The sequence below is a fragment of the Neoarius graeffei genome, chromosome 2, assembly GCF_027579695.1.
Source record: "Neoarius graeffei isolate fNeoGra1 chromosome 2, fNeoGra1.pri, whole genome shotgun sequence".
Classification (NCBI taxonomy): domain Eukaryota; kingdom Metazoa; phylum Chordata; class Actinopteri; order Siluriformes; family Ariidae; genus Neoarius; species Neoarius graeffei.
This window is the reverse complement of record NC_083570.1, coordinates 61,091,710-61,118,606: the sequence shown is the minus strand read 5'-3', so window position 1 is coordinate 61,118,606 and position 26,897 is coordinate 61,091,710. Positions and strand designations below refer to the sequence as shown.

General features: G+C 42.7%; 1 protein-coding gene across 2 annotated transcripts in view; it reads right to left on the bottom strand.

Annotated features, from left to right (window-relative positions):
• znf609a (zinc finger protein 609a) overlaps nt 1-23,623 on the bottom strand; it is a 341,741-nt gene extending 318,118 nt beyond the window's left edge. For both annotated transcript variants that reach the window (XM_060914586.1, XM_060914585.1), the window contains exon 1: nt 23,140-23,623. The gene's annotated coding sequence lies outside the window, so the exon portion shown is untranslated. The remainder of the gene's footprint in view (nt 1-23,139) is intronic.
• Between the last annotated feature and the right edge of the window lie 3,274 nt (nt 23,624-26,897).

The following is a 26,897-nucleotide window of genomic DNA, read 5'->3' as shown; positions in this document are numbered from 1 at the left end:
CATTCACACCTACGGTCAATTTAGAGTCACCAGTTAACCTAACCTGCATGTCTTTGGACTGTGGGGGAAACCGGAGCACCCGGAGGAAACCCACGCGGACACGGGGAGAACATGCAAACTCCGCACAGAAAGGCCCTCGCCGGCCCCGGGGCTCGAACCCAGGACCTTCTTGCTGTGAGGCGACAGCGCTAACCACTACACCACCGTGCCGCCCAAGTGCTTTTTTTTTCCAATTAATTCCATAGAAATGAATGGGTTTTTTTTGGGACAAGTGTGACTACTACTTTTGAGAAAATTATGTCTGTGGTGTGAAATTTGTGGCTGAAAACAGTTTAAGTTTGAAATTTTGAGCATGATTTGTGTTTGTGCTTGAGACAGCTTTTCCCTCTGCCCCGTCACTGGCCCCAATTGGCATGGTGACGGGCCTGAACAGGAGAGTTAAGAAACACACACAAGATTATGTCAGGTGTCTACTGTGTTTTGCAAAGAGTAGGCCTCGAACAATCACAAATAACTCGACAACGAAAGCAGCTATTCACAAAATTCTTTCACAGTGAGCGCTAGAAGGGTCTCCTGAATAGACTGATGTAATTTTTTTGTCTGTATTGTTAAAAATGAGGATGCTACAGGGAGTTAAAAACGAGTGACTTTTCAGCAACGTTTATAATGGGAGTCAATGAGGCCGCTCACCTGTGCTCTCCTCACTTTGAGGCTTGTCATTCAAAAACCGTAAATCCTATCGTTTAGGTAGACACATTGTGTGAATCAGGACAAGTTTTCCTACTACTTTTGAGAAAATCATGTCTGTAGAGTGAAATTTGTGGCTGAAAACAGAGTTTAAGCGAGAAAGTTTGACCTTTTGTTTTAACCTCTCTCCACTCTGAGCATAACGAGGTCCACTGGTGTGTAACGCAATAGACACCCATTCAAAAGCCGGATTTTCTCCCAGAACTCACATCGTGTTTGAGCCGGGCCTGATCCGAAAGTGTAGAACCTTGCAGAAAAGTTGAATGCCAGATCCACAGAGGAGAAGTTTTCCTACGTTTTAGAGTTTGAATCACGTCTCTAGGTTAAAGCATGCCAGAGCAGCGGATGTTTGAAAAACGTTGAAAAAGTGCTTTTTTTCAAATTAATTCCATAGAAATGAATGGGGTTTTTTTGGACGATTTTTTCGCGACTACGTCGCGAAAAAATCGTAAACTGTAGAGAAAAGTAATAGCATAGCGAGTCCGATCGAGCCGCACGTTTTGATATATTGTTTGTCTGTGTGCGACGTACGGTTATTGAGTTAATCGAAATCGAAATTTGCGTAGGGAGAGTAACAAATATAACACTAGACCGGACAATTCCCCGGGGGAAATTGTGAGAGGATGCAGTGCGCGAAGCAATTCGCTCACGCACGTTCGCTGGCCGTGAATGTGTGACCCGCAATGATGTTTCAATGCAATGATCGTGTGTGTGCTCGAGACAGCAGCCATCATGAAGAAGACCTATTCAAGAGTATGACCAAAGTGACTACAGGCGGAAATTAGCATGTACTGCTATAAGCTGGGACAGACATCTGTCCTTAACACAAGGATAATGTTTAATTTGTGCACTGTCACTTTTAAAAATAAAATAAACTCTAAACTCTAAGAAGAGTGTTTGTAGTTTGTATGTACGAACAGAAGTGTTCCTAATAAAGTGGGCGGCTAAGGTGAGGCTGACACACAAGGGCTGGAGTTTTCTACTGTTTTTTTTATGAAGGACCAGGCCTCGAACAATGACAAATAACTCGACAACGGAAGCAGCTAATCACAAAATTCTTTCACAGTGAGCGCTAGAAAGGTCTCCTGAATAAAATGATGTAATTTTTTGTTTGTACTCTTAAAAATAACGACACTAGAGCGATTTAAATACGAGTGACTTTTCACTCACGTTTATAATGTGAGTCAATGAGCTAAGAAACACAAGGTCTTGAATATTGTGCTGTGTTTTACTACGGACCAGACCTCGAACAATGACAAATAACTCGACAACGGAAGCAGCTATTCACAAAATTCTTTCACACTGAGCGCTAGAAGGGTCTCCTGAATAAAATGATGTATTTTTTTGTTTGTACTCTTTAAAATAACGACACTAGAGCGATTTAAAAACGAGTGACTTTTCACTCATGTTTATAATGTGTGTCAATGACCTAAGACACACAAGGTCTTGAATATTGTGCGGTGTTTTACTACGGACCAGACCTCGAACAATGACAAATAACTCGACAACGGAAGCAGCTATTCACAAAATTCTTTCACACTGAGCGCTAGAAGGGTCTCCTGAATAAAATGATGTATTTTTTTGTTTGTACTCTTAAAAATAACGACACTAGAGCGATTTAAAAACGAGTGACTTTTCACTCACGTTTATAATGTGAGTCAATGAGCTAAGAAACACAAGGTCTTGAATATTGTGCTGTGTTTTACTACAGACCAGACCTCGAACAATGACAAATAACTCGACAACGGAAGCAGCTATTCACAAAATTCTTTCACAGTGAGCGCTAGAAGGGTCTCCTGAATAAAATTATGTATTTTTTTGTTTGTACTCTTAAAAATAACGACACTAGAGCGATTTAAAAACGAGTGACTTTTCTATCCCGTTTATAATGCATGTCAATGAGCTAAAACACACAAGGTCTTGAATTTTGGGCTGTGTTTTACTACAGACCAGACCTCGAACAATGACAAATAACTCGACAACGGAAGCAGCTATTCACAAAATTCTTTCACAGTGAGCGCTAGAAGGGTCTCCTGAATAAAATGATGTATTTTTTTGTTTGTATTGTTAAAAATGAGGACGCTACAGGGAGTTAAAAACGAGTGACTTTTCAGCAACGTTTATACTGGGAGTCAATGAGGCCGCTCACCTGTGCTCTCCTCACTTTGAGGCTTGTCATTCGAAAACCGTAAATCCTATCGTTTAGGTAGACACATTGTGTGAATCAGGACAAGTTTTCCTACTACTTTTGAGAAAATCATGTCTGTAGAGTGAAATTTGTGGCTGAAAACACGGTTTAAGCGAGAAAGTTTGAGCTTTTTTTTGAAGCCGCCTACACTCTAAGTTTAACGACCCTCACTGGTGTGTAACGCAATAGACACCCATTCAAAAGCCGGATTTTCTCCCAGAAACCACATGGCGTTTGAACCGGGCCTGATCCGAAAGTGTAAAACCTAGCAGAAAAGTTGAATGCCAGATCCACAGAGGAGAAGTTTTCCTACGTTTTAGAGTTTGAATCATGTCTCTAGGTGAAAGCATGCCAGAGCAGTGGATGTTTGAAAAACATTGAAAAAGTGCTTTTTTTTCAATTAATTCCATAGAAATGAATGGGGTTTTTTGGGGCGATTTTTTCGCGACTACGTCGCGAAAAAATCGTATTCTATAGAGAAAAGTAATAGCATAGCGAGTCCGATCGAGCCGCACGTTTTGATATATTGTTTGTCTGTGTGCGACGTACGGTTATTGAGTTATTCGAAATCAAAATTTGCGTAGGAATAATAAAAATAAAAATAATAATAAAAAGAAACACGTAGAAGAACAATAGTTGCAGTGCTTTGCACTGCAACCTATGGGCTCCCCTAGGGGAGCCCATAGGTTGCTGTGCTGCAGCACTGCATCCTAACTAGACCGGACAATTCCCCGGGGGAAATTGTGAGAGGATGCAGTGCGCGAAGCAATTCGCTCACGCATGTTCGCTGGCCGTGAACGTGTGACCCGCAATGATGTTTCAATGCAATGATCGTGTGTGTGCTCGAGACAGCAGCCATCATGAAGAAGACCTATTCAAGAGTATGACCAAAGTGACTACAGGCGGAAATTAGCATGTACTGCTATAACCTGGGACAGACATCTGTCCTTACCACAAGGATAATGTTTAATTTGTGCACTGTCCCTTTTAAAAATAAAATAAACTCTAAACACTAAGAAGAGTGTTTGTAGTATGTATGTACAAACAGAAGTGTTCCTAATAAAGTGGGCGGCTAAGGTGAGGCTGACACACAAGGGCTGGAGTTTTCTACTGTTTTTTTATGAAGGACCAGGCCTCGAACAATGACAAATAACTCGACAACGGAAGCAGCTATTCACAAAATTCTTTCACAGTGAGTGCTAGAAGGGTCTCCTGAATAAAATGATGTATTTTTTTGTTTGTATTGTTAAAAATGAGGACGCTACAGGGAGTTAAAAACGAGTGACTTTTCAGCAACGTTTATACTGGGAGTCAATGAGGCCGCTCACCTGTGCTCTCCTCACTTTGAGGCTTGTCATTCGAAAACCGTAAATAATATCGTTTAGGTAGACACATTGTGTGAATCAGGACAAGTTTTCCTACTACTTTTGAGAAAATCATGTCTGTAGAGTGAAATTTGTGGCTGAAAACAGAGTTTAAGCGAGAAAGTTTGACCTTTTTTTTGAACCTCTCTCCACTCTGACCTTAACGAGGTCCACTGGTGTGTAACGCAATAGACACCCATTCAAAAGCCGGATTTTCTCCCAGAAACCACATGGCGTTTGACCCGGGACTGATCCGAAAGTGTAGAACCTTGCAGAAAAGTTGAATGCCAGATCCACAGAGGAGAAGTTTTCCTACGTTTTAGAGTTTGAATCACGTCTCTAGGTTAAAGCATGCCAGAGCAGCGGACGTTTGAAAAACGTTGAAAAAGTGCATTTTTTTCAATTAATTCCATAGAAATGAATGGGGTTTTCTTGGACGATTTTTTCGCGACTACGTCGCGAAAAAATCGTATTCTATAGAGAAAAGTAATAGCATAGCGAGTCCGATCGAGCCGCACGTTTTGATACATTGTTTGTCTGTGTGCGACGTACGGTTATTGTGTTACTCGAAATCAAAATTTGTGTAGGAAGAGTAACAAATATAACACTAGACCGGACAATTCCCCGGGGGAAATTGTGAGAGGATGCAGTGCGCGAAGCAATTCGCTCACGCATGTTTGCCGGCCGTGAATGTGTGACCAGCAATGATGTTTCAATGCAATGATCGTGTGTGTGCTTGAGACAGCAGCCGTCATGAAGGAGACCTATTCAAGAGCATGAACAAAGTGACTACAGGCGGAAATTAGCATGTACTGCTATAACCTGGGACAGACATCTGTCCTTACCACAAGGATAATGTTTAATTTGTGCACTGTCCCTTTTAAAAATAAAATAAACTCTAAACACTAAGAAGAGTGTTTGTAGTTTGTATGTACGAACAGAAGTGTTCCTAATAAAGTGGGCGGCTAAGGTGAGGCCTGTCGGCTGCCCTCTTCTCAGTTTCTCAGAGCAGCGGATGTTTGAAAAAGTGCTTTTTTTTCCAATTAATTCCATAGAAATTAATGGGGTTTTTTTGGGACAAGTGTGACTACTACTTCTGAGAAAATTATGTCTGTAGTGTGAAATTTGTGGCTGAAAACAGTTTAAGTTTGAAATTTTGAGCATGTAAGTGTAGAACCTAGCAGAAAAGTTGAATGACAGATCCACAGAGGAGAAGTTTTCCTACGTTTTAGAGTTTGAATCACGTCTCTAGGTGAAAGCATGCCAGAGCAGCAGACGTTCGAAAACCGTTGAAAAAGTGCTTTTTTTCAATTAATTCCATAGAAATGAATGGGGTTTTTTTGTGACGATTTTTTTTTTTTATAACCTGGGACAGACATCTGATCTTAACACAAGGATAATGTTTAATTTGTGCACTGTCCCTTTTAAAAATAAAAACTCTAAACTCTAAGAAGAGTGTTTGTAGTTTGTATGTACGAACAGAAGTGTTCCTAATAAAGTGGGCGGCTAAGGTGAGGCTGACACACAAGGGCTGGAGTTTTCTACTGTTTTTTTTATGAAGGACCAGGCCTCGAACAATGACAAATAACTCGACAACGGAAGCAGCTATTCACAAAATTCTTTCACAGTGAGCGCTAGAAGGGTCTCCTGAATAAAATGATGTATTTTTTTGTTTGTATTGTTAAAAATGAGGACGCTACAGGGAGTTAAAAACGAGTGACTTTTCAGCAACGTTTATACTGGGAGTCAATGAGGCCGCTCACCTGTGCTCTCCTCACTTTGAGGCTTGTCATTCAAAAACCGTAAATCCTATCGTTTAGGTAGACACATTGTGTGAATCAGGACAAGTTTTCCTACTACTTTTGAGAAAATCATGTCTGTAGAGTGAAATTTGTGGCTGAAAACAGAGTTTAAGCGAGAAAGTTTGACCTTTTTTTTGAACCTCTCTCCACTCTGACCTTAACGAGGTCCACTGGTGTGTAACGCAATAGACACCCATTCAAAAGCCGGATTTTCTCCCAGAAACCACATGGCGTTTGACCCGGGACTGATCCGAAAGTGTAGAACCTAGCAGAAAAGTTGAATGCCAGATCCACAGAGGAGAAGTTTTCCTACGTTTTAGAGTTTGAATCACGTCTCTAGGTGAAAGCATGCCAGAGCAGCGGATGTTTGAAAAACGTTGAAAAAGTGCTTTTTTTTCAATTAATTCCATATAAATGAATGGGGGTTTTTTGGACGATTTTTTCGCGACTACGTCGCGAAAAAATCGTATTCTATAGAGAAAAGTAATAGCATAGCGAGTCCGATCGAGCCGCACGTTTTGATACATTGTTTGTCTGTGTGCGACGTACGGTTATTGTGTTACTCGAAATCAAAATTTGTGTAGGAAGAGTAACAAATATAACACTAGACCGGACAATTCCCCGGGGGAAATTGTGAGAGGATGCAGTGCGTGAAGCAATTCGCTCACGCATGTTCGCTGGCCGTGAACGTGTGACCCGCAATGATGTTTCAATGCAATGATCGTGTGTGTGCTCGAGACAGCAGCCGTCATGAAGAGCTATTCAACAGTACAACCAAAGTGACTACAGGCGGAAATTAGCATGTACTGCTATAACCTGGGACAGACATCTGTCCTTACCACAAGGATAATGTTTAATTTGTGCACTGTCCCTTTTAAAAATAAAATAAACTCTAAACTCTAAGAAGAGTGTTTGTAGTTTGTATGTACGAACAGAAGTGTTCCTAATAAAGTGGGCGGCTAAGGTGAGGCTAAGACACACAAGGGCTGGAGTTTTCTACTGTTTTTTTTATGAAGGACCAGGCCTCGAACAATGACAAATAACTCGACACCGGAAGCAGCTAAGTTGAAAACAGTTTAAGTTTGAAATTTTGAGCATGATGTGTGTGTGCTTGAGACAGCTTTTCCCTCTGCCCCGTCACTGGCCCCAATTGGCATGGTGACGGGCCTGAACAGGAGAGTTAAGACCCACACACAAGATTATGTCAGGTGTCTGCTGTATTTTGCAAAGAGTAGGCCTCGAACAATCACAAATAACTCGACAACGAAAGCAGTTATTCACAAAATTCTTTCACAGTGAGTGCTAGAAGGGTCTCCTGAATAAAATGATGTATTTTTTTTGTTTGTATTGTTAAAAATGAGGACGCTACAGGGAGTTAAAAACGAGTGACTTTTCAGCAACGTTTATACTGGGAGTCAATGAGGCCGCTCACCTGTGCTCTCCTCACTTTGAGGCTTGTCATTCAAAAACCGTAAATCCTATCGTTTAGGTAGACACATTGTGTGAATCAGGACAAGTTTTCCTACTACTTTTGAGAAAATCATGTCTGTAGAGTGAAATTTGTGGCTGAAAACACGGTTTAAGCGAGAAAGTTTGACCTTTTTTTTTGAACCTCTCTCCACTCTGACCTTAACGAGGTCCACTGGTGTGTAACGCAATAGACACCTATTCAAAAGCCAGATTTTCTCCCAGAAACCACATGGCGTTTGACCCGGGACTGATCCGAAAGTGTAGAACCTAGCAGAAAAGTTGAATGCCAGATCCACAGAGGAGAAGTTTTCCTACGTTTTAGAGTTTGAATCACGTCTCTAGGTGAAAGCATGCCAGAGCAGCGGATGTTTAAAAAACGTTGAAAAAGTGCTTTTTTTTCAATTAATTCCATAGAAATGAATGGGGTTTTTTTTGGACGATTTTTTCGCGACTACGTCGCGAAAAAATCGTATTCTATAGAGAAAAGTAATAGCATAGCGAGTCCGATCGAGCCGCACGTTTTGATACATTGTTTGTCTGTGTGCGACGTACGGTTATTGTGTTACTCGAAATCAAAATTTGTGTAGGAAGAGTAACAAATATAACACTAGACCGGACAATTCCCCGGGGGAAATTGTGAGAGGATGCAGTGCGCGAAGCAATTCGCTCACGCATGTTCGCTGGCCGTGAATGTGTGACCCGCAATGATGTTTCAATGCAATGATTGTGTGTGTGCTCTAGACAGCAGCCATCATGAAGAAGAGCGATTCAAGAGCATGAACAAAGTGACTACAGGCGGAAATTAGCATGTACTGCTATAACCTGGGACAGACATCTGTCCTTACCACAAGGATAATGTTTAATTTGTGCACTGTCCCTTTTAAAAATAAAATAAACTCTAAACACTAAGAAGAGTGTTTGTAGTATGTATGTACGAACAGAAGTGTTCCTAATAAAGTGGGCGGCTAAGGTGAGGCTAAGACACACAAGGGCTGGAGTTTTCTACTGTTTTTTTATGAAGGACCAGGCCTCGAACAATAACAAATAACTCGACAACGGAAGCAGCTATTCACAAAATTCTTTCACAGTGAGCGCTAGAAGGGTCTCCTGAATAAAATGATGTATTTTTTTGTTTGTACTCTTAAAAATAACGACAATAGAGCGATTTAAAAACGAGTGACTTATCTCTCATTTTTACAATGGGTTTCAATGAAGCCTGTCAGCTGCCCTGTCCTCAGTTTGACGCTTGTCATTCAAAAACCGTAAATCCTATCGTTTAGGTAGACACATTGTGTGAATCAGGACAAGTTTTCCTACAAGGATAATGTTTAATTTGTGCACTGTCCCTTTTAAAAATAAAATAAACTCTAAACTCTAAGAAGAGTGTTTGTAGTTTGTATGTACGAACAGAAGTGTTCCTAATAAAGTGGGCGGCTAAGGTGAGGCTGACACACAAGGGCTGGAGTTTTCTACTGTTTTTTTTTATGAAGGACCAGGCCTCGAACAATGACAAATAACTCGACAACGGAAGCAGCTATTCACAAAATTCTTTCACAGTGAGCGCTAGAAGGGTCTCCTGAATAAAATGATGTATTTTTTTGTTTGTATTGTTAAAAATGACGACGCTACAGGGAGTTAAAAACGAGTGACTTTTCAGCAACGTTTATACTGGGAGTCAATGAGGCCGCTCACCTGTGCTCTCCTCACTTTGAGGCTTGTCATTCAAAAACCGTAAATCCTATCGTTTAGGTAGACACATTGTGTGAATCAGGACAAGTTTTCCTACTACTTTTGAGAAAATAATGTCTGTAGAGTGAAATTTGTGGCTGAAAACGGAGTTTAAGCGAGAAAGTTTGACCTTTTTTTTGAAGCCGCCTACACTCTAAGTTTAACGACCCTCACTGGTGTGTAACGCAATAGACACCCATTCAAAAGCCGGATTTTCTCCCAGAAACCACATGGCGTTTGAACCGGGCCTGATCCGAAAGTGTAAAACCTAGCAGAAAAGTTGAATGCCAGATCCACAGAGGAGAAGTTTTCCTACGTTTTAGAGTTTGAATCATGTCTCTAGGTGAAAGCATGCCAGAGCAGTGGATGTTTGAAAAACATTGAAAAAGTGCTTTTTTTTCAATTAATTCCATAGAAATGAATGGGGTTTTTTGGGGCGATTTTTTCGCGACTACGTCGCGAAAAAATCGCATTCTATAGAGAAAAGTAATAGCATAGCGAGTCCGATCGAGCCGCACGTTTTGATATATTGTTTGTCTGTGTGCGACGTACGGTTATTGAGTTATTCGAAATCAAAATTTGCGTAGGAATAATAATAATAACTAGACCGGACAATTCCCCGGGGGAAATTGTGAGAGGATGCAGTGCGCGAAGCAATTCGCTCACGCATGTTCGCTGGCCGTGAACGCGTGACCCGCAATGATGTTTCAATGCAATGATCGTGTGTGTGCTCGAGACAGCAGCCATCATGAAGAAGACCTATTCAAGAGTATGACCAAAGTGACTACAGGCGGAAATTAGCATGTACTGCTATAACCTGGGACAGACATCTGTCCTTAACACAAGGATAATGTTTAATTTGTGCACTGTCCCTTTTAAAAATAAAATAAACTCTAAACTCTAAGAAGAGTGTTTGTAGTTTGTATGTACGAACAGAAGTGTTCCTAATAAAGTGGGCGGCTAAGGTGAGGCTGACACACAAGGGCTGGAGTTTTCTACTGTTTTTTTTATGAAGGACCAGGCCTCGAACAATGACAAATAACTCGACAACGGAAGCAGCTATTCACAAAATTCTTTCACAGTGAGCGCTAGAAGGGTCTCCTGAATAAAATGATGTATTTTTTTGTTTGTATTGTTAAAAATGAGGACGCTACAGGGAGTTAAAAACGAGTGACTTTTCAGCAACGTTTATACTGGGAGTCAATGAGGCCGCTCACCTGTGCTCTCCTCACTTTGAGGCTTGTCATTCAAAAACCGTAAATCCTATCGTTTAGGTAGACACATTGTGTGAATCAGGACAAGTTTTCCTACTACTTTTGAGAAAATCATGTCTGTAGAGTGAAATTTGTGGCTGAAAACAGAGTTTAAGCGAGAAAGTTTGACCTTCTTTTTGAAGCCGCCTACACTCTGAGTTAACGAGGCGCACTGGTGTGTAACGCAATAGACACCCATTCAAAAGCCGGATTTTCTCCCAGAAACCACATGGCGTTTGACCCGGGACTGATCCGAAAGTGTAGAACCTAGCAGAAAAGTTGAATGCCAGATCCACAGAGGAGAAGTTTTCCTACGTTTTAGAGTTTGAATCACGTCTCTAGGTGAAAGCATGCCAGAGCAGCGGATGTTTGAAAAACGTTGAAAAAGTGCTTTTTTTCAAATTAATTCCATAGAAATGAATGGGGTTTTTTTGGACAATTTTTTCGCGACTACGTCGCGAAAAAATCATTTTCTATAGAGAAAAGTAATAGCATAGCGAGTCCGATCGAGCCGCACGTTTTGATATATTGTTTGTCTGTGTGCAACGTACGGTTATTGAGTTAATCGAAATCGAAATTTGCGTAGGAAGAGTAACAAATATAACACTAGACCGGACAATTCCCCGGGGGAAATTGTGAGAGGATGCAGTGCGCGAAGCAATTCGCTCACGCATGTTTGCTGGCCGTGAATGTGTGACCCGCAATGATGTTTCAATGCAATGATTGTGTGTGTGCTTGAGACAGCAGCCGTCATGAAGAAGAGCTATTCAAGAGCATGAACAAAGTGACTACAGGCGGAAATTAGCATGTACTGCTATAACCTGGGACAGACATCTGTCCTTAACACAAGGATAATGTTTAATTTGTGCACTGTCCCTTATAAAAATAAAATAAACTCTAAACTCTAAGAAGAGTGTTTGTAGTTTGTATGTACGAACAGAAGTGTTCCTAATAAAGTGGGCGGCTAAGGTGAGGCTGACACACAAGGGCTGGAGTTTTCTACTGTTTTTTTTATGAAGGACCAGGCCTCGAACAATGACAAATAACTCGACAACGGAAGCAGCTATTCACAAAATTCTTTCACAGTGAGCGCTAGAAGGGTCTCCTGAATAAAATGATGTATTTTTTTGTTTGTATTGTTAAAAATGAGGACGCTACACGGAGTTAAAAACGAGTGACTTTTCAGCAACGTTTATACTGGGAGTCAATGAGGCCGCTCACCTGTGCTCTCCTCACTTTGAGGCTTGTCATTCAAAAACCGTAAATCCTATCGTTTAGGTAGACACATTGTGTGAATCAGGACAAGTTTTCCTACTACTTTTGAGAAAATCATGTCTGTAGAGTTAAATTTGTGGCTGAAAACAGAGTTTAAGCGAGAAAGTTTGACCTTTTTTTTGAACCTCTCTCCACTCTGACCTTAACGAGGTCCACTGGTGTGTAACGCAATAGACACCCATTCAAAAGCCGGATTTTCTCCCAGAAACCACATGGCGTTTGACCCGGGACTGATCCGAAAGTGTAGAACCTAGCAGAAAAGTTGAATGCCAGATCCACAGAGGAGAAGTTTTCCTACGTTTTAGAGTTTGAATCACGTCTCTAGGTGAAAGCATGCCAGAGCAGCGGACGTTTGAAAAACGTTGAAAAAGTGCTTTTTTTTCAATTAATTCCATAGAAATGAATGGGGTTTTTTGGACGATTTTTTCGCGACTACGTCGCGAAAAAATCGTATTCTATAGAGAAAAGTAATAGCATAGCGAGTCCGATCAAGCCGCACGTTTTGATACATTGTTTGTCTGTGTGCGACGTACGGTTATTGTGTTACTCGAAATCAAAATTTGTGTAGGAAGAGTAACAAATATAACACTAGACCGGACAATTCCCCGGGGGAAATTGTGAGAGGATGCAGTGCGCGAAGCAATTCGGTCACGCATGTTCGCTGGCCGTGAATGTGTGACCCGCAATGATGTTTCAATGCAATGATCATGTGTGTGCTCGAGACAGCAGCCGTCATGAAGAAGAGCTTTTCAAGAGTATGAACAAAGTGACTACAGGCGGAAATTAGCATGTACTGCTATAACCTGGGACAGACATCTGTCCTTACCACAAGGATAATGTTTAATTTGTGCACTGTCCCTTTTAAAAATAAAATAAACTCTGAACTCTAAGAAGTGTGTTTGTAGTTTGCATGTACGAACAGAAGTGTTCCTAATAAAGTGGGCGGCTAAGGTGAGGCTAAGACACACAAGGGCTGGAGTTTTCTACTGTTTTTTTTATGAAGGACCAGGCCTCGAACAATGACAAATAACTCGACAACGGAAGCAGCTATTCACAAAATTCTTTCACAGTGAGCGCTAGAAGGGTCTCCTGAATAAAATGATGTATTTTTTTGTTTGTATTGTTAAAAATGAGGACGCTACAGGGAGTTAAAAACGAGTGACTTTTCAGCAACGTTTATACTGGGAGTCAATGAGGCCGCTCACCTGTGCTCTCCTCACTTTGAGGCTTGTCATTCAAAAACCGTAAATCCTATCGTTTAGGTAGACACATTGTGTGAATCAGGACAAGTTTTCCTACTACTTTTGAGAAAATCATGTCTGTAGAGTTAAATTTGTGGCTGAAAACAGAGTTTAAGCGAGAAAGTTTGACCTTTTTTTTGAACCTCTCTCCACTCTGACCTTAACGAGGTCCACTGGTGTGTAACGCAATAGACACCCATTCAAAAGCCGGATTTTCTCCCAGAAACCACATGGCGTTTGACCCGGGACTGATCCGAAAGTGTAGAACCTAGCAGAAAAGTTGAATGCCAGATCCACAGAGGAGAAGTTTTCCTACGTTTTAGAGTTTGAATCACGTCTCTAGGTGAAAGCATGCCAGAGCAGCGGACGTTTGAAAAACGTTGAAAAAGTGCTTTTTTTTCAATTAATTCCATAGAAATGAATGGGGTTTTTTGGACGATTTTTTCGCGACTACGTCGCGAAAAAATCGTATTCTATAGAGAAAAGTAATAGCATAGCGAGTCTGATCAAGCCGCACGTTTTGATACATTGTTTGTCTGTGTGCGACGTACGGTTATTGTGTTACTCGAAATCAAAATTTGTGTAGGAAGAGTAACAAATATAACACTAGACCGGACAATTCCCCGGGGGAAATTGTGAGAGGATGCAGTGCGCGAAGCAATTCGCTCACGCATGTTCGCTGGCCGTGAACACGTGACCCGCAATGATGTTTCAATGCAATGATCGTGTGTGTGCTCGAGACAGCAGCCATCATGAAGAAGACCTATTCAAGAGTATGACCAAAGTGACTACAGGCGGAAATTAGCATGTACTGCTATAACCTGGGACAGACATCTGTCCTTAACACAAGGGTAATGTTTAATTTGTGCACTGTCCCTTTTAAAAATAAAATAAACTCTAAACTCTAAGAAGAGTGTTTGTAGTTTGTATGTACGAACAGAAGTGTTCCTAATAAAGTGGGCGGCTAAGGTGAGGCTGACACACAAGGGCTGGAGTTTTCTACTGTTTTTTTTATGAAGGACCAGGCCTCGAACAATGACAAATAACTCGACAACGGAAGCAGCTATTCACAAAATTCTTTCACAGTGAGCGCTAGAAGGGTTTCCTGAATAAAATGATGTATTTTTTTGTTTGTATTGTTAAAAATGAGGACGCTACAGGGAGTTAAAAACGAGTGACTTTTCAGCAACGTTTATACTGGGAGTCAATGAGGCCGCTCACCTGTGCTCTCCTCACTTTGAGGCTTGTCATTCAAAAACCGTAAATCCTATCGTTTAGGTAGACACATTGTGTGAATCAGGACAAGTTTTCCTACTACTTTTGAGAAAATCATGTCTGTAGAGTGAAATTTGTGGCGGAAAACACGGTTTAAGCGAGAAAGTTTGAGCTTTTTTTTGAAGCCGCCTACACTCTAAGCTTAAAGACCCTCACTGGTGTGTAACGCAATAGACACCCATTCAAAAGCCGGATTTTCTCCCAGAAACCACATGGCGTTTGAACCGGGCCTGATCCGAAAGTGTAAAACCTAGCAGAAAAGTTGAATGCCAGATCCACAGAGGAGAAGTTTTCCTACGTTTTAGAGTTTGAATCATGTCTCTAGGTGAAAGCATGCCAGAGCAACGGATGTTTGAAAAACGTTGAAAAAGTGCTTTTTTTTCAATTAATTCCATAGAAATGAATGGGGTTTTTTGGGGCGATTTTTTCACGACTACGTCGCGAAAAAATCGTATTCTATAGAGAAAAGTAATGTACTGTTTGTTTGCATGTACTGCTATAACCTGGGACAGACATCTGTCCTTAACACAAGGATAATGTTTAATTTGTGCACTGTCCCTTTTAAAAATAAAATAAACTCTAAACTCTAAGAAGAGTGTTTGTAGTTTGTATGTACGAACAGAAGTGTTCCTAATAAAGTGGGCGGCTAAGGTGAGGCTGACACATCAAGGGCTGGAGTTTTCTACTGTTTTTTTATGAAGGACCAGGCCTCGAACAATGACAAATAACTCGACAACGGAAGCAGCTATTCACAAAATTCTTTCACAGTGAGCGCTAGAAGGGTCTCCTGAATAAAATGATGTATTTTTTGGTTTGTATTGTTAAAAATGAGGACGCTACAGGGAGTTAAAAACGAGTGACTTTTCAGCAACATTTATACTGGGAGTCAATGAGGCTGCTCACCTGTGCTCTCCTCACTTTGAGGCTTGTCATTCAAAAACCGTAAATCCTACCGTTTAGGTAGACACATTGTGTGAATCAGGACAAGTTTTCCTACTACTTTTGAGAAAATAATGTCTGTAGAGTGAAATTTGTGGCTGAAAACGGAGTTTAAGCGAGAAAGTTTGACCTTTTTTTTGAAGCCGCCTACACTCTGAGTTAATGAGGCGCACTGGTGTGTAACGCAATAGACACCCATTCAAAAGCCGGATTTTCTCCCAGAAACCACATGGCGTTTGAACCGGGCCTGATCCGAAAGTGTAAAACCTAGCAGAAAAGTTGAATGCCAGATCCACAGAGGAGAAGTTTTCCTACGTTTTAGAGTTTGAATCATGTCTCTAGGTGAAAGCATGCCAGAGCAGTGGATGTTTGAAAAACATTGAAAAAGTGCTTTTTTTTCAATTAATTCCATAGAAATGAATGGGGTTTTTTGGGGCGATTTTTTCGCGACTACGTCGCGAAAAAATCGTATTCTATAGAGAAAAGTAATAGCATAGCGAGTCCGATCGAGCCGCACGTTTTGATATATTGTTTGTCTGTGTGCGACGTACGGTTATTGAGTTATTCGAAATCAAAATTTGCGTAGGAATAATAAGAAGAAGAAGAAATACGTAGAAGAACAATAGTTGCAGTGCTTTGCACTGCAACCTATGGGCTCCCCTAGGGGAGCCCATAGGTTGCTGTGCTGCAGCACTGCATCCTAACTAGACCGGACAATTCCCCGGGGGAAATTGTGAGAGGATGCAGTGCGCGAAGCAATTCGGTCATGCATGTTTGCCGGCCGTGAATGTGTGACCAGCAATGATGTTTCAATGCAATGATCGTGTGTGTGCTTGAGACAGCAGCCGTCATGAAGGAGACCTATTCAAGAGCATGAACAAAGTGACTACAGGCGGAAATTAGCATGTACTGCTATAACCTGGGACAGACATCTGTCCTTACCACAAGGATAATGTTTAATTTGTGCACTGTCCCTTTTAAAAATAAAATAAACTCTAAACACTAAGAAGAGTGTTTGTAGTTTGTATGTACGAACAGAAGTGTTCCTAATAAAGTGGGCGGCTAAGGTGAGGCCTGTCGGCTGCCCTCTTCTCAGTTTCTCAGAGCAGCGGATGTTTGAAAAAGTGCTTTTTTTTCCAATTAATTCCATAGAAATTAATGGGTTTTTTTTGGGACAAGTGTGACTACTACTTCTGAGAAAATTATGTCTGTAGTGTGAAATTTGTGGCTGAAAACAGTTTAAGTTTGAAATTTTGAGCATGTAAGTGTAGAACCTAGCAGAAAAGTTGAATGACAGATCCACAGAGGAGAAGTTTTCCTACGTTTTAGAGTTTGAATCACGTCTCTAGGTGAAAGCATGCCAGAGCAGCAGACGTTTGAAAAACGTTGAAAAAGTGCTTTTTTTCAATTAATTCCATAGAAATGAATGGGGTTTTTTTGTGACGATTTTTTTTTTTATAACCTGGGACAGACATCTGATCTTAACACAAGGATAATGTTTAATTTGTGCACTGTCCCTTTTAAAAATAAAATAAACTCTAAACTCTAAGAAGAGTGTTTGTAGTTTGTATGTACGAACAGAAGTGTTCCTAATAAAGTGGGCGGCTAAGGTGAGGCTGCCACACAAGGGCTGGAGTTTTCTACTGTTTTTTTATGAAGGACCAGGCCTCGAACAATGACAAATAACTCGACAACGGAAGCAGCTATTCACAAAATTCTTTCACAGTGAGCGCTAGAAGGGTCTCCTGAATAAAATGATGTATTTTTTTGTTTGTATTGTTAAAAATGAGGACGCTACAGGGAGTTAAAAACGAGTGACTTTTCAGCAACGTTTATACTGGGAGTCAATGAGGCCGCTCACCTGTGCTCTCCTCACTTTGAGGCTTGTCATTCAAAAACCGTAAATCCTATCGTTTAGGTAGACACATTGTGTGAATCAGGACAAGTTTTCCTACTACTTTTGAGAAAATCATGTCTGTAGAGTGAAATTTGTGGCTGAAAACGGAGTTTAAGCGAGAAAGTTTGACCTTTTTTTTGAAGCCGCCTACACTCTAAGATAATGACCTTCACTGGTGTGTAACGCAATAGACACCCATTCAAAAGCCGGATTTTCTCCCAGAAACCACATGGCGTTTGAACCGGGCCTGATCCGAAAGTGTAAAACCTAGCAGAAAAGTTGAATGCCAGATCCACAGAGGAGAAGTTTTCCTACGTTTTAGAGTTTGAATCATGTCTCTAGGTGAAAGCATGCCAGAGCAGTGGATGTTTGAAAAACATTGAAAAAGTGCTTTTTTTTCAATTAATTCCATAGAAATGAATGGGGTTTTTTGGGGCGATTTTTTCGCGACTACGTCGCGAAAAAATCGCAATCTATAGAGAAAAGTAATAGCATAGCGAGTCCGATCGAGCCGCACGTTTTGATATATTGTTTGTCTGTGTGCGACGTACGGTTATTGAGTTATTCGAAATCAAAATTTGCGTAGGAATAATAAGAAGAAGAAGAAGAAGAAGAAATACGTAGAAGAACAATAGTTGCAGTGCTTTGCACTGCAACCTATGGGCTCCCCTAGGGGAGCCCATAGGTTGCTGTGCTGCAGCACTGCATCCTAATAAGAAGAAGAAGAAGAAACACGTAGAAGAACAATAGTTGCAGTGCTTTGCACTGCAACCTATGGGCTCCCCTAGGGGAGCCCATAGGTTGCTGTGCTGCAGCACTGCATCCTAATAACTCCATCATGAAGAATTAAAGCCCCTCCTTCACAGATGAGTGAAAATATTGAATAAATTTCCTCTTTTTGGTTGCTTGGGTTAAAAATGCCAAGTTATGATGACTGAATTGATTATTCACTTAAATATGAATAATATGATGCATTTTGGGGATTTGATATGGCGAAATAGGACACAATGGAAAAATCAAGAACACACCGGAAAGATGAGAATAACGGTGGTGGTAAAAGAACAGCGACTGTACCGGCTGAAGGTCGCGCGGGTCTCTGCTGCGGCGTGCGAGCAACAGGACATCATTATCGCACCGGACGGAGCAAGAGGCGGGGGCGGGGCAAAATGACTGGCCATAGATTCTATCAAAAGTTCGATCTAAATTGACCATGGTTGCAAAATATTGGCCAAAAATACGCAAACACTACGAAATATGAAAGTAAGATGAAAAAGAAACATTCTATTGCCTTATACTGCAAGACTAAAACAAAATAAAACTGTCAAAACTCACCTTTTCAGTGATAACGTCCGAACAGATCACCCGCATAACAGAAAGACCGCAAATGGAAGCACGAACAACTCCTAACTGTTGGAATGGAAAATTCCATTCTACACATGCAAATTGTTAATGTGTGTCCTTCCCCTCACACAAATAACACACTACAGTAAAAAATAGACCACAACTCATTTTATAGCTCAGAAATTCATACAAGACCAGCTACCATCGTAACATATTCTGTAAGAAACATATTCTATACCTAACTTTCAGCTTCCGTTTTAAAAAACAAAATCGCAGATTTATAACTAAATGTTTATATGGCGTAGTGATTTTAAGTTACTACTTTTGGTGAGGTAGTGACCTTGACCCTGAGGCTTTCCATTTAGATCAAAACACACGATCGTATTGGTTTTGGGTCTGCGGAAAATGGAGTTACAACGGTAATCAAACATTTTGCATGATGTTTTATTACGGTTATGATTATTCTGTGAGCGCACCAATCCTTAGGTAGCCTGGGAAATCCCATGCAGCTTTGCACAATCGTTCCGATCTGAAAAGACAGCATGGAAACTATGGTCTAAAGGCTCGCCTGAGTTAGGGAGCCAATCAGGGAGTGGGGAGGGGTGGAAAGACGGTGACGCGTACTACTCGACAAACGGAAGCTTGTAGTTTATTTGGGACTGTTTACGGATCACATTTAACATGGCGGCGAGCGATACGAACCAAACTTTCGATCAAGCTTTAGACGCTGTTCTGAATAGTTTAGAGCGAAAGTTTGTTTTAAAAAAAGAACAGCGTTTGGCGTTTCAGTCTTTCTTCGCCTCTTCGTCGCTCTAACTACGTCACCGGGTACAACTGCCATGATTGGCCATGGGCTATGTATACGCCAAATGATAGACATTCGCAACGTCCAATAAACGGCCGTTGACAATCGTAAACCACACCTCCCCTACGAGAAATTCAATAGGCGGATTCCAGACCATATTTCACTTGTGATATGGTCTGGTGTTAACCAGACTAATCCTTAGGTGTATAAAGTTACAACTTAAAATACAATTAGTGATAACTGTAAACTTTTCAGTGGACTATGACCTTTTTAAGGGAATGCAATGTAGTCAACCATTTATCATGTCCCAGACCAAGCCGCCATTTTTCCACAAATCTGCAGAATTTTTGCCAAATTCTAAATATTCACATCAAAGATTTGATTTTATCTGGATTATTTCTTTCATTTTATTTCAAATTAAAATCAACATCACCATTCAAAACCGTATAGTTTATTGACTGTGACTATATTTAGTAGGGTACCCCCACAGTACCCAGTTTCTGAGACAGACCCATGTACAAATATTAAAAAGTGCTGAACAAGTTAGAGAAAGATTATCATCATATTTGGGGCGGCATGATGGTGTAGTGGTTAGCACGGTCACCTCACAGCAAGAAAGTTCCAGGTTCAAACCCAGCGGCCGGCAAGGGCCTTTCTGCGTGGAGTTTGCAAGTTGTCTGCATGGGTTTCGTCCAAAGACATGCAGTTAGGTTAACGTGGGGCGGCCTTGGGCTGAAGTGCCCTAGAGCAAGGCACCTAACCCCTGACTGCTAATCTAACTAATTGTTCCATGGCCCACTTTTCCTCAAAATCTGTTCACTACTTTTTGAGTTATGTTAGGAACAGACAAACAAACAAGTAAATAAAGAAATGGAAGTGAAAACCCCCTCCAATAAAGTTGGTGGAGGTAACTAGAAGGGCACTCGGTAGAGTGCATACTTCTACCAAGCCACATATTTTTAACATCAAAGTCAAATCACTTGAACCTAGGATTAATACTAAAGCTGTACACCAAATTTCATCAAAATTTGTTCAATACTTTTTGAGCTATGTTGGGAGCAGACAAAAAAAAAATCCTGGTTCTGCATTCATATCCGGATTTGCATCAAAATCTAATCCGTTGTTCTTTGGCCCATAATCCACCTTTCCTCAAAATTTCATCAAAACCTGTCCACTACTTTTTGAGTTATGCTGGGAACAGACAAACAGACAGAGGTGGGCGGCACGGTGGTGTAGTGGTTAGCACGGTCGCCTCACAGCAAGAAGGTTCCGGGTTTGAACCCAGTGGCCGGCGAGGGCCTTTCTGTGTGGAGTTTGCATGTTCTCCTCGTGTCTGTGTGGGTTTCCTCCACAGTCCAAAGACATGCAGTTAAGTTGACGTGGGGCGGCCTTGGGCTGAGGTGCCCTTGAGCAAGGTACCTGACCCCTGACTGCTCCCCGGGCGCTTTGGTGTGGCTGCCCACTGCTCTGAGTGTGTGCGCGCGTGTGTTCACTGCTTCAGATGGGTTAAATGCAGAGGATGAATTTCACTGTGCTTGAAGTGTGCATGTGACGAATAAAGGTTTCTTCTGAGAAACGGAGGCAAAAACAAAACCTCCTCCAACAAAGTTGGCAGACGTAACTATAATCAATTTTAGCTAGTATTTCTAAACACCTTTACTTATTTCAAGCTTGAAATAGCCTTGTTCTCTTGATATATATTTTTGCTTTATTTTAAGTATTTCTTTCTCTGCTCTGGGTGTTTGTGTGCGCGCGCGTGTGTTCACTGCTTCAGATGGGTTAAATGCAGAGGATGAATTTCACTCTGCTTGAAATGTGCATATGACAAAGGTTTCTTCTTCTATATTTTGACCAATATGCCTGGCACATTACAATTAATTATGGGTGGCAGCCAAGGGGTTAATTAAGGCTGTAAATCTCATCTCATCATCTTTAGCCGCTTTATCCTGTTCTACAGGGTCGCAGGCAAGCTGGAGCCTATCCCAGCTGACTACGGGAGAAAGGCGGGGTACACCCTGGACAAGTCGCCAGGTCATCACAGGGCTGACACATAGACACAGACAACCATTCACACTCACATTCACACCTACGCTCAATTTAGAGTCACCAGTTAGGGCCTCTGCATGCTCTTGCGACAAGGCTTTTGCAGATAGCTTTTCGCAGACAGTTGTAATTTATCGTTGAGCGGGGAGTAATAGGCGTGCGCGATGTTATTCACCACCACAATGCAAGGGGGCGCGAAGTCACTAGGAGTAGTTGGTGGGTGTGGTTAGTGGAGTGTTTATCCTCCGGTTACTTATAATGACTAGAACTGGAGTCGTATAGATGGACGTACTTCCTCAATCAACTGCTCTTCGTGCTGCTCCATCTTTGCTTGTGTTTTTAAAAATGGCGGTCGTGAAAACAAAACAAACCGGGAAAGTAGGGAAGCGGAAGTGCGTGTACAGCGGATGTAGAGTGGACCAATCAGAGCCCTCTTGTCTGTGACGCTGTCTGCGAGGCTTCTGCGGTGGTCACAATTTTTGGGAGGTGCGCGCAGAGCGTCTGCGAAGGTGGGGGGGGGCTACGCAGACGCTATCTGCGAGGACTGCGTTGTCAGCATAAATTGGCCTTTAGCCTAACCTGCATGTCTTTGGACTGTGGGGGAAACCGGAGCACCCGGACGAAACCCACGCAGACACAGGGAGAACATGCAAACTCCACACAGAAAGGCCCTCGCCGGCCATATGTAAATCCTTTCATATTATTATTTAAAAAAAAAAAAAAGATACTGAAGGTTTAGGACTCTGAAGTGTAGATGATGATGATGTGATGAATGAGTCTTGATACACACACACACACACACACACACACAACAAAACCCAAGAAGAAGTAGTAGTAGTTGTTCAAGGAAATGACACTGGTACTGATTTCCAGAGGGGAAAGATTCAATGTATTGGAAAAAAGAAGCATTAAAAAAAAAAAAAAAGACAAAAAACATTTAACCAGCTATTATTATTTGCTTAGAAGCAGACAATTATGCTTTGTGTCTTCCCTGGAGTGCTTTGTGAGAGCTGGGGCTTTGCTAGCTCAGTGAAGGGAAGGCTAGTGAGTTAGCCGGCTAAGCTCAGTGAACAGGAGTAGCTTTAAGTGGCCGGGGTCAAATATAAAGCGCAAAGGAAGGCAGATGAAGAAGTTTGCTCTCATAAGCTGCGAGAGACAGAATTCCTTGTGAGACCGAAAGGAAACCGCCGACTTTGTTGCAGCAAGTGTAGTGTTTCACTGCAAATCACTGCACGTCTCTGAGACCAGACATGCACTCGAGCAGTGACTAGCAAAGCTAGCTGGCTAACACAGGCATAAAGAACTGTGACAAAGCGACTAGCACAGCGTTTATTACACAAACACAGCATGGCTGGATGAGTGGCAGCGCTCTAGCAAGTCACAGGGATCTGAACACCACCATAAGCCTCTTTCGTCCTCTGCAGCCAGTTCACAGATCACCCAGAAATCTTAAACACACACACACACACAAATACATGCAATCAATAAACACCATCACAATAAGTCAAAACAACTGAGCGCACGCATGCGCAGACTTACTTTTTATTGTTTCTTTTTTCGTTAAAAAAAAAACAACTCACCATCCTCAAGAAACTAATTATTTTTGACAATGCAAACCATGTGCAGGAAGAGCCGCACTGCTGGGGCTGCAGCTCGCCTGCTGCTACAGCGCTAATCCTGGGCTAGCTGTTAGCGCTTAGCCGAGACCCGGTGTCGGAAAGTGAGCAAAGAAAATTCCTGCACAAGCGCGGATTAAAGCAGAGCCGCTTACCGCACTGAGCTGCCCCGAGCCGCCGGCGGGTTATGTGCACTCCATAGATCCGGAAAGACTAAACGAGCCCGGAATGAATCGCGAGGTTTCTCTCTCTCTGAATGAATGCGGTCCGGATCCGGAGAGACAGCGGAAAGGCCAGCTCAGCGGACCGCGGCCATCACGCACTCACAGCCCGCTGTTGGAGCGCAGCGCAGCGCCGCCCGGACACCTCACTTCATTCCTCTGCTGCTGCCAGTCCGGAGTCCGCACAACCCTGCAGCTGCTCTCAGAGCGCGACGGGGAGAAAATCCGCCGCTCGGGAGCTGTTCATGTCGCCGGACTGAAGTGAGCGTGGAGTGTAAAGTGTTTAATGGCTGTTTGCAGCTCCGCGAAACCGCCGGACAGATTGATACAATAATATCAGCAACAAGGAGCTGATGGAGCGGAGCCGCTGCAAAACCCGGACTGAATCTCCAACACTCGGACTGGACTCCCTCTCTCTCTCTCTCCCCCTCTCTCTCTCTCTCCTACGTTCAGACTGCAACCTGAAACGACCCATATCCGATTTGTTGTGAAATCCGATTTTTTTTTTGTTAGGCCGTTCACATTACCAATTATATGAGACTTGTATGCGATCTCCAATATGAACGGAAAACGACCCAAAAGTGTCCCGCATGCGCAAATTGACACGTAATAAGCACATCTACGTAATGCGTAAAAAAAAAAAAAGCGCACTCTTCAAGTTTGCAAGTAAGACTAAAGGCCAATTTATGCTGACGACGCAGTCCTCGCAGATAGCGTCTGCGTAGCCCCCCCCTGCCTTCGCAGACGCTCTGCGCGCACCTCCCAAAAATTGTGACCACCGCAGAAGCCTCGCAGACAGCGTCACAGACAAGAGGGCTCTGATTGGTCCACTCTACATCCGCTGTACACGCACTTCCGCTTCCCTACTTTCCCGGTTTGGTTTGTTTTCACGACCGGCATTTTTAAAAACACGAGTGAAGATGGAGCAGCACGAAGAGCGGTTGATCGAGGAAGTGAGGAAGTACGTACATCTATACGACTCCAGTTCTAGTCATTATAAGTAACCGGAGGATAAACACTCCACTAACCACACCCACCAACGACTCCTAGCGATTTCGTGACTTCGCGCCCCCTTGCGTTGTGGCGGTGAATAACATCGCGCACGCCTATTACTCCCCACTCAACGATAAATTACAACTGTCTGCGAAAAGCTATCTGCGAAAGCCTTGTCGCAAGAGCATGCAGAGGCCTTTAACACTACTTTCAGACTGCAACCTGAAACGACCCATATCCGACTTGTTGTGAAATCCGATTTTTTTTTTGTTAGGCCGTTCACATTACCAATTATACGAGACTTGTATGCGATCTCCAATGTGAACGGAAAACGACCCAAAAGTGTCCCGCATGCGCAAATTGACACAAGCACATCTACGTAATGCGTAAACAAAAAAAAGCACACTCTTCAAGTTTGCAAGTAAGACTAAAGGCCAATTTATGCTGACAACGCAGCATATGCTGATAGCGTCTGCGTAGCCCCCCCCCCACCTTCGCAGACGCTCTGCGCGCACCTCCCAAAAATTGTGACCACTGCAGAAGCCTCGCAGACAGCATCACAGACAAGAGGGCTCTGATTGGTCCACTCTACATCTGCTGTACACGCGCTTCCGCTTCCCTACTTTCCCGGTTTGGTTTGTTTTCACGACCGCCATTTTTAAAAACACAAGCGAAGATGGAGCAGCACGAAGAGCGGTTGATCGAGGAAGTGAGGAAGTGCGTACAGCTATACGACTCCAGTTCTAGTCATTATAAGTAACCGGAGGATAAACACTCCACTAACCACACCCACCAACTACTCCTAGCAATTTTGCGACTTCGCGCCCCCTTGCGTTGTGGCGGTGAATAACATCACGTTCGCCTATTACTCCCCGCTCAACGATAAATTACAACTGTCTGCGAAAAGCTATCTGCGAAAGCCTTGTCGCAAGAGCATACAGAGGCCTTTAACACTACTTTCAGGCTGCAACCTGAAACGACCCATATCCGATTTGTTGTGAAATCCGATTTTTTTTGTTAGGCCGTTCACATTACCAATTATACGAGACTTGTATGCGATCTCCAATATGAACGGAAAACGACCCAAAAGTGTCCCGCATGCGCAAATTGACACGTAATAAGCACATCTACGTAATACGTAAACAAAAAAAAGCGCACTCTTCAAGTTTGCAAGTAAGACTAAAGGCCAATTTATGCTGACAACGCAGTCCTCGCAGATAGCGTCTGCGTAGCCCCCCCCCACCTTCGCAGACGCTCTGCGCGCACCTCCCAAAAATTGTGACCACCGCAGAAGCCTCGCAGATAGCGTCACAGACAAGAGGGCTCTGATTGGTCCACTCTACATCCACTGTACACGCACTTCCGCTTCCCTACTTTCCCGGTTTGGTTTGTTTTCACGACCGCCATTTTTAAAAACACGAGCGAAGATGGAGCAGCACGAAGAGTGGTTGATCGAGGAAGTGAGGAAGTACGTACATCTATACGACTCCAGTTCTAGTCATTATAAGTAACCGGAGGATAAACACTCCACTAACTACACCCACCAACTACTCCTAGCGATTTCGCGACTTCGCGCCCCCTTGCGTTGTGGCGGTGAATAACATCGCGCACGCCTATTACTCCCCGCTCAACGATAAATTACAACTGTCTGCGAAAAGCTATCTGCGAAAGCCTTGTCGCAAGAGCATGCAGAGGCCTTTAACACTACGTTCAGACTGCAACCTGAAACGACCCATATCCGATTTTTTGTGAAATCCGATTTTTTTTTTGTTAGGCCGTTCACATTACCAATTATATGAGACTTGTATGCGATCTCCAATATGAACAGAAAATGACCCAAAAGTGTCCCGCATGCGCAAATTGACACGTAATAAGCACATCTATGTAATACGTAAACAAAAAAAAAGCACACTCTTCAAGTTTGCAAGTAAAGCATGGAGATGAGGCGAGACCTGGCGATGTGGTTTTTGTGGCGGCGGCGGCAGAACTCACACAATAATCTGATTAATGTGGGCAGCAGACTAAAGGCCAATTTATGCTGACAACGCAGTCCTCGCAGATAGCGTCTGCGTAGCCCCCCCCACCTTCGCAGATGCTCTGCACGCACCTCCCAAAAATTGTGACCACCGCAGAAGCCTCGCAGACAGTGTCACAGACAAGAGGGCTCTGATTGGTCCACTCTACATTGCTGTACACGCACTTCCGCTTCCCTACTTTCCCGGTTTGGTTTGTTTTCACGACCGCCATTTTTAAAAACACGAGCGAAGATGGAGCAGCACGAAGAGCGGTTGATCGAGGAAGTGAGGAAGTACGTACATCTATACGACTCCAGTTCTAGTCATTATATGTAACCGGAGGATAAACACCCCACCAACTACTCCTAGCGATTTCGCGACTTCGCGCCCCCTTGCGTTGTGGCGGTGAATAACATCACGCACGCCTATTACTCCCCGCTCAACGATAAATTACAACTGTCTGCGAAAAGCTGTCTGCGAAAGCCTTGTCGCAAGAGCATGCAGAGGCCTTTAACACTACGTTCAGACTGCAACCTGAAACGACCCATATCCGATTTTTTGTGAAATCCGATTTTTTTGTTAAGCCGTTCACATTACCAATTATATGAGACTTGTATGCGATCTCCAATATGAACAGAAAATGACCCAAAAGTGTCCCGCATGCGCAAATTGACACGTAATAAG